Here is a 10593-nt window from a genome sequence, read left to right as displayed (position 1 = left end):
TAACAGTCAAGCCTTTGTTGTAGCACGTTTGACATCAAAGTCAAAATGAAATAACTAGACATCTTGTTTGCAGAGTCCCATTAAACATATCTAGCCTTTTGGACTTGTCACGTTGTCTTAGTAAGTCCATCAGGATATCCGTTAAGCAAAAATTAATTTTTTCCACATTAAGAACAAACATTAAATTATATTTTCAATCCACATTATTTTTTTCGATTAGTTGGTTTTGTTTTAGAATAATTGAAAAAAAATGGCAAAATGATATTTCGTATAAAAATGATCATACATTGCATATTAAAATTGAGAAGCAAATAACAATTTATCACACTATGTATGAATGCATATGTAGATCCATCAAACTATAATAATGTAACGATTACCTAATCCTTGTGATCTAATAGGCCCCTCTATAGAAAATCACTGTGTCCACTGATCAAGTTGGAATCCCCCTACTAGACAAATTATATGACAACAAATATCTATGTAAGTCTAGTATCATTTTATTTGGTCACCAAGATCATAAACAAGAGCCTCAATAGGAGGTTCGTTTATGATCTTGATTTGAGTGTAAAATCTTTTGTCTAATTCTTTGGATACTTGAAAATAATTTCGTCATCCATAGGATGATCACAAATTATATTCTTATTTTGATGATCTTACCATAAAAGAATCCAATCAAGCAACTTGAACTCCACGGCCTTTTTATAAGGCATATGTAGCATTACCGACACAAGACAATCGCATTACTTTGCTTATGGATTGACCAAAGGAGACCGTGGATTTTTATTTAAATAAACACGTGCTCCAACTCAATATTTTCAAAGTATTGGATTTTAATTAAAATAATTACCAATTGTTCACATTAATTAAATTAATATACAATATAATTATTACAAATTTTCCTTCTATATAAATTTAATCAAAATTCAAGAAAATTTAAATAATAATAAACTGTTCATATTAATCAAATTAATATACAGCTTAACTATTATGATTTTTCAATTAAAAAAATTTAATCTAAATCAAATTAATCAAAGAAAAATCGATGTTCAATGACATGCGTCATATTCATAATATCACAATGTCATAAATAAATCTATATGTCATGATATCTAGAATGATAATATCTCAAACAATAATTTAAAGTATTCATAAAACGATAAAATTTACTATCATTTGTGGCCCAAAATGACTCAAGAATTAAATTAAAAACTAATTGGACCAAAGACCAATATTTTATGTAAATCTTCAGCTCAAAATCTACAAGGATCCAACAGTAGCACTCTAAAAAAATATCGAAGGACTTTGCCACCATACTTGTAAAATTAATTTCGAAATCTATTTTTTTATATTCGATCCGATTCGAAAAAATTCAAACCCGAACAAAAAATCATAGATCAAAATCTATCTGCCATATAGATCTTCACACGTGCAAATAGAAAAATGTCTACCATCGCAAACAGTCAACTGTATACCGACAGACGGTTAATTTATCTAATTATTTTTTAAAATAAAATCTAATTTATTTATTTATTTTTTATCTTGAATTTTTTGTTCTCCACGTTCGAGTCTTTGTCTTCAATCTTTAATCAATTTACAAGAGACAAAACTACAAGAATTACATAATTCTTATGTCTCGTAAGCTCATAATTTTGAATCTTATTGAGCAGAGAGTTAAATCAAGATGATAGACTTGAAATAATGAATTACAATCAAGAACTGACCACAAATAATATGTTCGCAGTTTAAAATAATACAATCATTCAATCATCACATGATAAAATATTCCTATACATCGCTCGAATAGAACATGCAATCAAAATTCACAAATAACAAGCACATGAACGATCGAGATTACTCTAATACTAGTTGTTGGAATGCGAAAGCGAAATTATCCAAAAAATTAGGAAAAAAATCTTTAATTCAATAAATAAGACCGTCTAAATGTTCATGTATATGTTATATTAAGAATAAAACATTCAAACTTTTACCTAAATTTGATGGTCAATGTTTGAATTATCTCTGAATTACGAACTTCCAGCTTTTTTAATAGTAAACTTCCAATTTTTTAGATTTCGAACTTTCAGCTTTTTATTTCCCAGAACTTGATTCTTCAAACCTCCAAATCTTCTATGGTATTCTCCAAAGTCAAAACTACACCAGTAGGTAAACACCTTCTTTTAGTTAAATCAAAAAATAATTCTTGATCTAGACTAGACAATTGATAAAGGCAAAAATTAAATAAATAAAATCTATCTTTTTCACTCTCCAAATTTGAGTAGGAGTTTTAATCAAAATTCAAATCCGATTAGTTTACATTAATTATATGTGTAGTCCTAAAACTTCAATTACAATTATAATTAACTTTACAACTTTTATATTAATTACAACTAAGTACAAAATTTTATTGTAATTACAATTAGGCTCAAAACTATTATAATTATTTTAATTAAGTTTAAACACTTTATACAGCTACCACAGGGAGCTGAGCGGATATATATCCAAGCTTCAATAATTAGATACTGTCTTGTCGACCATATACCATCCAATCTAATTATTAGTCTTCATTTTTTCACTATGTGCAAAAGACTAATTCTTGGAGTATATAAGATCGCAAAAACCAATAAATCAGTAATACTTTTATCCTACCTACCGCATATGTATTTTACTCCCGTCCGAGATCTGATAATTAGGTACGAGCATAAATAACATTTTTGTCCTTCTAATTATTCTCTCTAATTTAAGTTTATTTTTCTTCAAGGGTCATGTGACCTTAATAACAGGTGTTGAAGTTTAACCGTCACTAAATGCTGAACTCATATTTTTACCGTTCAACGGAAAATACTTAAATAACCACTATTTTTTCAGGGTGGCGGTTCTTGGCATGAATTCATGTTCTATACTCCGCTCATTTTCAAGTTTTACACTTATCGAGATATTTGACCGTTCAAATTGATCTCACCCATTGATGAATCAAAAAATCATTAAAATCATGAAAAGATATGCATAACACTCTTAAGGGATTTAAATGAAATACAAAGCGGTCAAATGGAATTTAATTTTCCACACGATCATGTTATAAAATTAAACTCCACGCATGGTCCGCTCAGTACACTCAAAGTGCACTAATGTCACCTTTAACTATTTTTTGACAAGAATAAATTACAAACATGAATAGTGAATCTATCAATATTATAACCTTCCAATACAATGTTCTAACACTTGAGTATAAATTGGTTGTGAATAAATTATTTATGATCAAAATATAGGTTATTTTACACTGCACTTCTCAACGCAAATACCCAAATTATATTATCACAAATGATCGTAGATACTTTAATTCGCATGCTTAATAATAAATAAATGCAATAAATGAATAAAATCACAATTTATTTATTATAAATAATTATCTTATCATCCAAAATATACTATATGGGCATACATCCCAACATATCCTACAAACATTTACAGTCCAAGCTACTTCTGCTTGATATTTTTCACGCCACCACCGTTTCCTGTTTCAGTCGTTGTTCACTTCTGCTACGTCTTTTCCTTGCTGCTCAACATCATTCGTCACTACGTTCAATGACCTACTCCATCCACGGTTGCTAGCCTATTTCAGTTCGCCATCCCTACATCGCGCACTTCGCCCTGTTCAACCATTACCACGATCGTCGAAGTCTCCACCACTGCTGTTGTTAGATACCTCTGTGATGAGTGCTCTACATTCATGATATTTATGCCACTTAATTCGTTATTTTGCCACCCTTTAGAGTTTTTCAGAGCGTTTTAATGAGTATTTTGATGTTGTGATGTAGATTGATTAAATTGAAAGAAATAAGCGAAAGTTGGTAAAATTGGAGAAAATGGCCAAATTATAAGAGATCCAAACTTCAGGGACTAAAGTGTAACTATTGAAAAGTTGTGTCGAACTTTGCAATGGAAATCCGAGAGTGCTAAGAGTCAATTGGATTAAGAAAGATGTCAAAGGAATCAATTTTAGTCAAAATATGATCACAAATCAATTTTCAACTGAAAAGTTATGCTTCAGAGTTTTAGTCTCATATTGACCCATTTTTATAATAGAAAACGATCAAGTTGAAGAATGATGCTTGAAGTGAAGTTGTATCCCTTTGAGTTATCTTTCCAACGCATCTTAAATCATCTCAATTGGATATCGGATGAAAAAGTTATGCTGAAAATACTGAAGGACGCGCAGTCTGTCGTTTTGGCCAAACCGGACACCACAGCGCCCATGAATCTGAATTTGAACAGTAAGGGCAGCCCTGCAACGCCCACATTGGGCGCCGAGGTACCACCTATGCTGGTAAACATATTTTGATGCTTTTGCACTATTCTTTTGGTCCAATTCAACCCCTAATTCATCCAAGACTCCAACAATATTATAAATACAAGATCAAAACCCTATTTTCAAGGAGAATTGAACACAAAATTCAACCAAGAATTCGAACGGATTCAATTGCAATTCAAATGAGGAATCAAGAGAGGCAAGAACAACATCAAGGAAGAAATTGAAGATCTCCAATCCTAGTTTTTTCTACTCTCTTCCTTATGTTCTCTTATATGAATTTTTGTATTTTCATAGAATATATCATGAAATAAATTCATATTCTAGGGTTTGATGTAGCCAAACTTAATATTATAATTTGATTCTATCATAGCTATTTTTATTTGATTTTCTACGTATGTTTAATTGTGTCATGATTTTAATATTTTCAATTGCTTGATCAACAATTGAATGATTTGATGCTAGTCAATTTTGGCGCTCGAGAGAGTGGAATTTAGGCTCGTAAGATTGACACAACATAGGTTTTATAGGTTTCGAGATAAAACATAAAATTTGTGAAGCTTACTCCACAAAAGAATCAGACTTTATTAAATTCTTGATTTTCAATTCGGAACAGAGGTGTTGAAATTGGAATCTAGGGTTAATTTCTAGCCGGTGCTTGAGAGAGGGGATAAGAAATACATTAGGATTCTTGCTTTTAAATATGAAAAAATTGATTGGAATAACCAGACATAATTAAATTGTAATTGATAGTTAGGTGAAATAATTCCCTAGGCTTTTCCATTTTGATTTAGTTGTATAATTTGCATCCCTTGAACTTGTCACCACGCTCATCACGTTAATTTAGTTTAAGAACACTGATTCTAAAATTTCATTTGTCTAGATAAAATAAAAGCTACCCAATTATAGTACTTGGTAGAAATTAAGTTACAATCCCTGTGGGTTCACACTCTTACTTTAGTACTGTATTACAAAACTTGACACCGTACATTTGCAGTATAAATCATGTTGTATAAAATGCGTGGCACTATGGACGGAAGCTCTTGTGACTTTGGTAAGGATTTAAGCCTGCTTTTTATAATTGTTCTATTATCTAAGTGATTTTGCCTCTTCTGTAGATTTAGTTTTAGTTTCATTTCTAAAAATAATAATAATTAAAAACAAAATAAATAAATAATTCATAGACCTAGAAAATTTCACATACACATACATCAAGAATTCGAATGTATCTTAAAGACCTTAGTAGTCTCACAGTGCACTCTCTCATCAAGTCGCCAATATTTCAATTGAAATGACCTTAGTATAGATTTCGTTCTCTGCTTACCTAAAATAGGTAGAGTTCGTGATTTCATTTTCGTGGTGGTGGATAAGTTCTCTAAGATGGCACATTTCATTCGGTATTCCAAATCCACTGACGCATCTCATATAGCTAAGCTATTTTTAAAAGAGGTCCATCGCCATGGGCTTTTGGTCATCATTGTTTTTTACTGGGATGTTAAATTTGTTAGTTACTTGTGGAACACTTTGAAAACTGTTTGGGACGGCACTCAAGTTTTCATCCACATTCTATCCCCCAAACCAATGGTCAAATTGAGGAGGTCAATAGTAGTTTAGGTGTCCACTACTGAATTTGCTTACAATATTTTTGCTAATAGGTCTACCGATCATAGCCCGTTGGAGATCATTCAAGGTTTTCTCCCCTTCAGCCACTCGATCTTGTTCCTTTGCCTACCTATTTTCGCCCTACTGCTTCGGCTCAAACTTTTGTTGATCATATTTACGACTTACATGATGAGATTAAACGTAAAAAAAGAAAAAAGAAAAAAAAATTAAGCAATGATCACTATAAACTTATGGTTGACTCTCACCATAAGCACAATAATTTAGCGTGGGCAATTATATCATGATACAACTTGCACCTAAAAGATTTCCTAAACGTGTTGCAAAAAATTTGTGCTAGATTACTTGGACCTTTTTCCATTATTAAACGACTTGGAACTAATGCTTATATACTTGAGTTGCCAACGCACTTAAATGTTAGTCATAATTTCAACGTAGCAAACTTATATCCTTATCAAGGCACGTTCAAGCCAATGGTGTTGTTATCTAATATTTCCATGGGACAATCTCCTCGATCACCTTCTCGGACACTTGTTACCGTATTTTCTTTGCAAAATATCATTGATGAGGTGTTTGATGATCAAATTGTTGTTTCACAAGATGTTCGTAGGTTTCTCGTCCATTGGAAGGGTCGTCCGTCTAGTGATACTACTTGGATTACTAAGGATGAGTTTTTCAACCTAGATGATATGCTCTTGGATGCCTATCTGGATTATTCCTATTCGGAGTCAGAGTTCTTTTCAACTGAGGAGGAATGATGCAATATGGAAAGTGTATTCAAGGCATAGAAGAAATTACTGAATATCATAATATTTCCTTCATTGACCTAACAGTTATAAAATTTAAAATACGATAAATATTAAAAGAAGGCTAACCTCAAAATTAATAAAAAGAGATTGAGTTTTTTTTTTTCTTGGTTACAAAATTCTTGTTGACGTCCCCTTTCAATGTGGTATAGGATGGAAATTTAGGAAAATTATTTTAGCTAAAAGTCAAAACAATGACGGAGAAATTGAGAGGGAAGTGGTTGGATTGAAATTCAGTTTTGGGGAAAGGAAATTTATGATTTATTCTATTATGTGAGGTTATAAATTAGTAAAACTTTGACTTCATGATATTTGTAAGCTCACAAATTTTATATTTTTAAGTTTGTTAATGTAGCCCATTTAAAAAACGAACTATGGCATCTAAGCACATTTTAAGTTATAAAAGCCCAAGCTTTAAGTTATTTAAAAGCCTAACAATTTAAGTTTAAGACATTAATTTTAAGTAAATTTGATTACAAAAATTGAATGAATAACTGGATTGCCATAATGATAATCTGCATGGTATTTCACATAGGCAACTTAGATTCGAATCATCATGCTAATGTTTTTATAAAATTATTTTTGAGTTAAAACTCCTTATTTCGCACATTAAGAAAATTATATCAAGTTAATTGGATAAATAAATGTTTTATTAGTGAACATTCATAGAGATATGTTACAAATCATATGAATGGTTCATTTTTCTCTATTTTTTATTATGTAAATGTTTTATAAAATTTTATATGAAAATTATTTTTTATGACTTAAAACTCTTTAAATTCTTAGTTAAAGACTAATAATTTGACAAGATTAATGATAATATAACTCCCCCATTTAATTTTTTTTACTAAAAAGAGGTTACAAGAAAATGAAAGTCATTTTTTCATTACACCTCTCCTCAAATCCGATTTACTCTTATTTTCTCTCAAAAATACATTGTACACTAAGTTAAGCTTAAAATAATAGTAAGGGTGTAAAGGAGAAAGACCATTACACGTTTTGTTCATTTATTTCAAGAAAATCAGGTAGGTAGAGATGCAAATGGTTATTTTGTTTTCAAGTTGTGATCTTTCATTAAAATTATGAATGTAACCTTCGGGTACAATGCTGCGGCACATATATATTATTTCAATGTAAGACTTATGATATTATTTCAATTTAATATATATTTAGAACATTAGCCATTTAGCACACAGTAATATTCGCTTGGCCATATGTTAGAACGCTAATGGCTGTATAGCCAAGGCATGTTAAGGTCTTAGTTAAAATGTGCATGCGTTTGTGCATCTGTGCATAATACAAAACTTAATAAATCATTAAAAATACACTTCTCTTATTACGACTTCCAATGTCCCCACAGAAGGGTAGCAAAATTTTAATGACTTTTAATTCATCAATAATCACTATTAGTAGTGAGTGTATAAAATACAGTCAGGCAATCAACCATCCACAAGGGCGTGCACCTAACATAGCAACCATAGTGGCACACTAAGCATCTTCCTCTACCCATCCACTCAACCAACAAATGCACATCCGATTACCATCCATGGCAAAAAACATATATTCTTATACCTAAGGATGTCAACGAGCCGACTTGCGAGCCAAAATTCGAGGCTCAAGCTCAATAAGGTTAAAATAATCGAGCTTTTATTCGCACCCGAGTAGTTCGATCAAAAATATTAGGCTAGACCCGAGCTTTCGGCTCGCGCCTTTCCGAGCCGAGCTCGACAGGCTCAGTTTTGGTTTTGGTTTTAGAATTTTTTTTAATATAAAGAAGGCAACTCTGCTGCCGTGTGTTGCTGCTTTTAAAATTTTTATTTTTTTTTATTTTTTTTAAATATAGGCTCCTGAGCCCAAGCCAACGAGCCACACGGGCCGGCTCAGGCTTTGCCCAACACCCCAAAATGGGGCTCGACTCGAGCTTTGGCTCAGTTTTCTCGAGCCTCGAGCCGACGGACTCAAGCTTTTTTTGAGCTGAGCCACGAGCGACCCAAGCCGACAAGCCCAATTGACATCCCCACTTATATCTATCCAAAAATTATGTGTTCGTGTAAAAGTACTATATTTTTTTTTTTTTGGGAGAAAGTGTAGCTAATCGGGTTGCTACACCGTATCATCCTCAAACAGGGAGTTGAAAAGAATTCTTAAGATGACGATGAATATCTCAAGAATTGATTGGTCTAGAAAGCCTGATGATACACCGTGGGCATACAAAACTGCATAAAAAAAAAAAAAAGGCATGTCACCATATCGCCTTGCATTTGGAAAAGCTTGTCATCTACCAATGAAATTAGAGCATCGAACATATTGTGCAGTAAATCAGTTGAACATGAGCCTGACAACAGTTAAAGAAAATATAATGCTACAATTAAATGAATTGGATAAATCTCGAATGGATGCCTATAAGAAAGCGAAGTTGTAAGAAGAACGGAAAAAGAAACTTCTTGATAAATACATCCAAAGGTGTGATTTCACCTCGAGTGAAAAAGTATTATTGTTCAATTTTAGGTTAAAACTTTTTCCTAGGTAATTGCACTCTAAATGGTCTGGACCATTTACAATTGTTAAAGTCTTTCCATATGAAGCAGTTGAGGTGAGTCATGAGCAGGGGCGGAGCCAGGATTTGTGTTCAGTTTGGGCAATTTTCAACGCAGAACTTCGAGGATTTGGTCATAGATTTAATGATGATAAAAAAATAAAACAATATTACAACAATATTAAAAACAACATAATTTATATATTAACCTTGTTCCTTGTGAGTTTTCATATTTTCATATCGTCGTACAATAACTTCATTATCGAGTTTCAAAAATATATCTCTCTCTATATAAACAATAGTGCTATCATTCATCCACTGATCACTCATCCGATTGCGCAATCTATTCTTTACGATGCTCATCGCAGAAAAGACTCTCTCCATAGTAGCGGTAGCAACAGGTAAAATCAATGCTAAAATCAAAAGTCTATAAATCAATGGATATACCTTATCTTTTTTTGTCAAAACTAACTTCTTCGCAAGATCACCAAGGTCATTCAACCCTTCAAACTTTTTGTTAGAGCGCATGTCAAAAATATAAGTCTCAAGTTGATCGCTAAGTACAATGACATCTACTATAGAGAAACCTAATTAGGGATGGCAATTCGAACCGTCAAAATCAAAAACCGCGGTTAACCTAACCGAATGGGGCGAAAAAATCGAACCGATAGTGCAATGGGGCGGATATGATATTTGATTTTAATGAACCGATTCGGATTGGGGCGGGTATGGTATTTACACCATCGCCCCGAACCGCGTTAGAAAAAATAATAAATTAATAATAATTGGGCTTTCCATAATTTTTTTATTTTTTCTATGTTAACTACTTAATTTCTTTGGCCAAAATTTCTGGCCCATTTATGAATTAAATTTAAACCCAAGTACCCAACCCTGAACTCAACAGTCTAACACAAAGGCACAAGCATTTTATTGAAAAATTGGAATCTCAACTTCTGCCATCTAGGTCTGTCGAGTGCCAACTGTCGTCTCTTCCGCCTCCGTCCGTTTGCATTATTTTCTTCTCCTTCAATCTTTAGGCTTCTGCCGCTGGTGAGCTTCTCATCTTCTTTTTTGATAATTTGTATTTGTCTATTTGAATTTGTTGTGAATTTCGTACAAGATTTGGCCAAAGTATATCCAGAATTTTCAGTTTTTTACAATTGGTGGCCGCTTTAGAGATAAATGACTTTAATTTCTCTCCTCTTTGATGACTTTTGGCTTAAACAACACATAAACAAAAAATTGAATTCTTTAATTACAAAAACCAAAGTTTGGTGACGAGGAAGTTGACGAAGAGGTATATATATATATATATATATATA

The sequence above is a fragment of the Olea europaea genome, unplaced genomic scaffold (genome assembly GCF_002742605.1).
Source record: "Olea europaea var. sylvestris unplaced genomic scaffold, O_europaea_v1 scaffold969, whole genome shotgun sequence".
In the NCBI taxonomy this organism is placed as follows: domain Eukaryota; kingdom Viridiplantae; phylum Streptophyta; class Magnoliopsida; order Lamiales; family Oleaceae; genus Olea; species Olea europaea.
The sequence above is the reverse complement of the archived record's forward strand: the minus strand, read 5'-3'. Positions refer to the sequence as shown.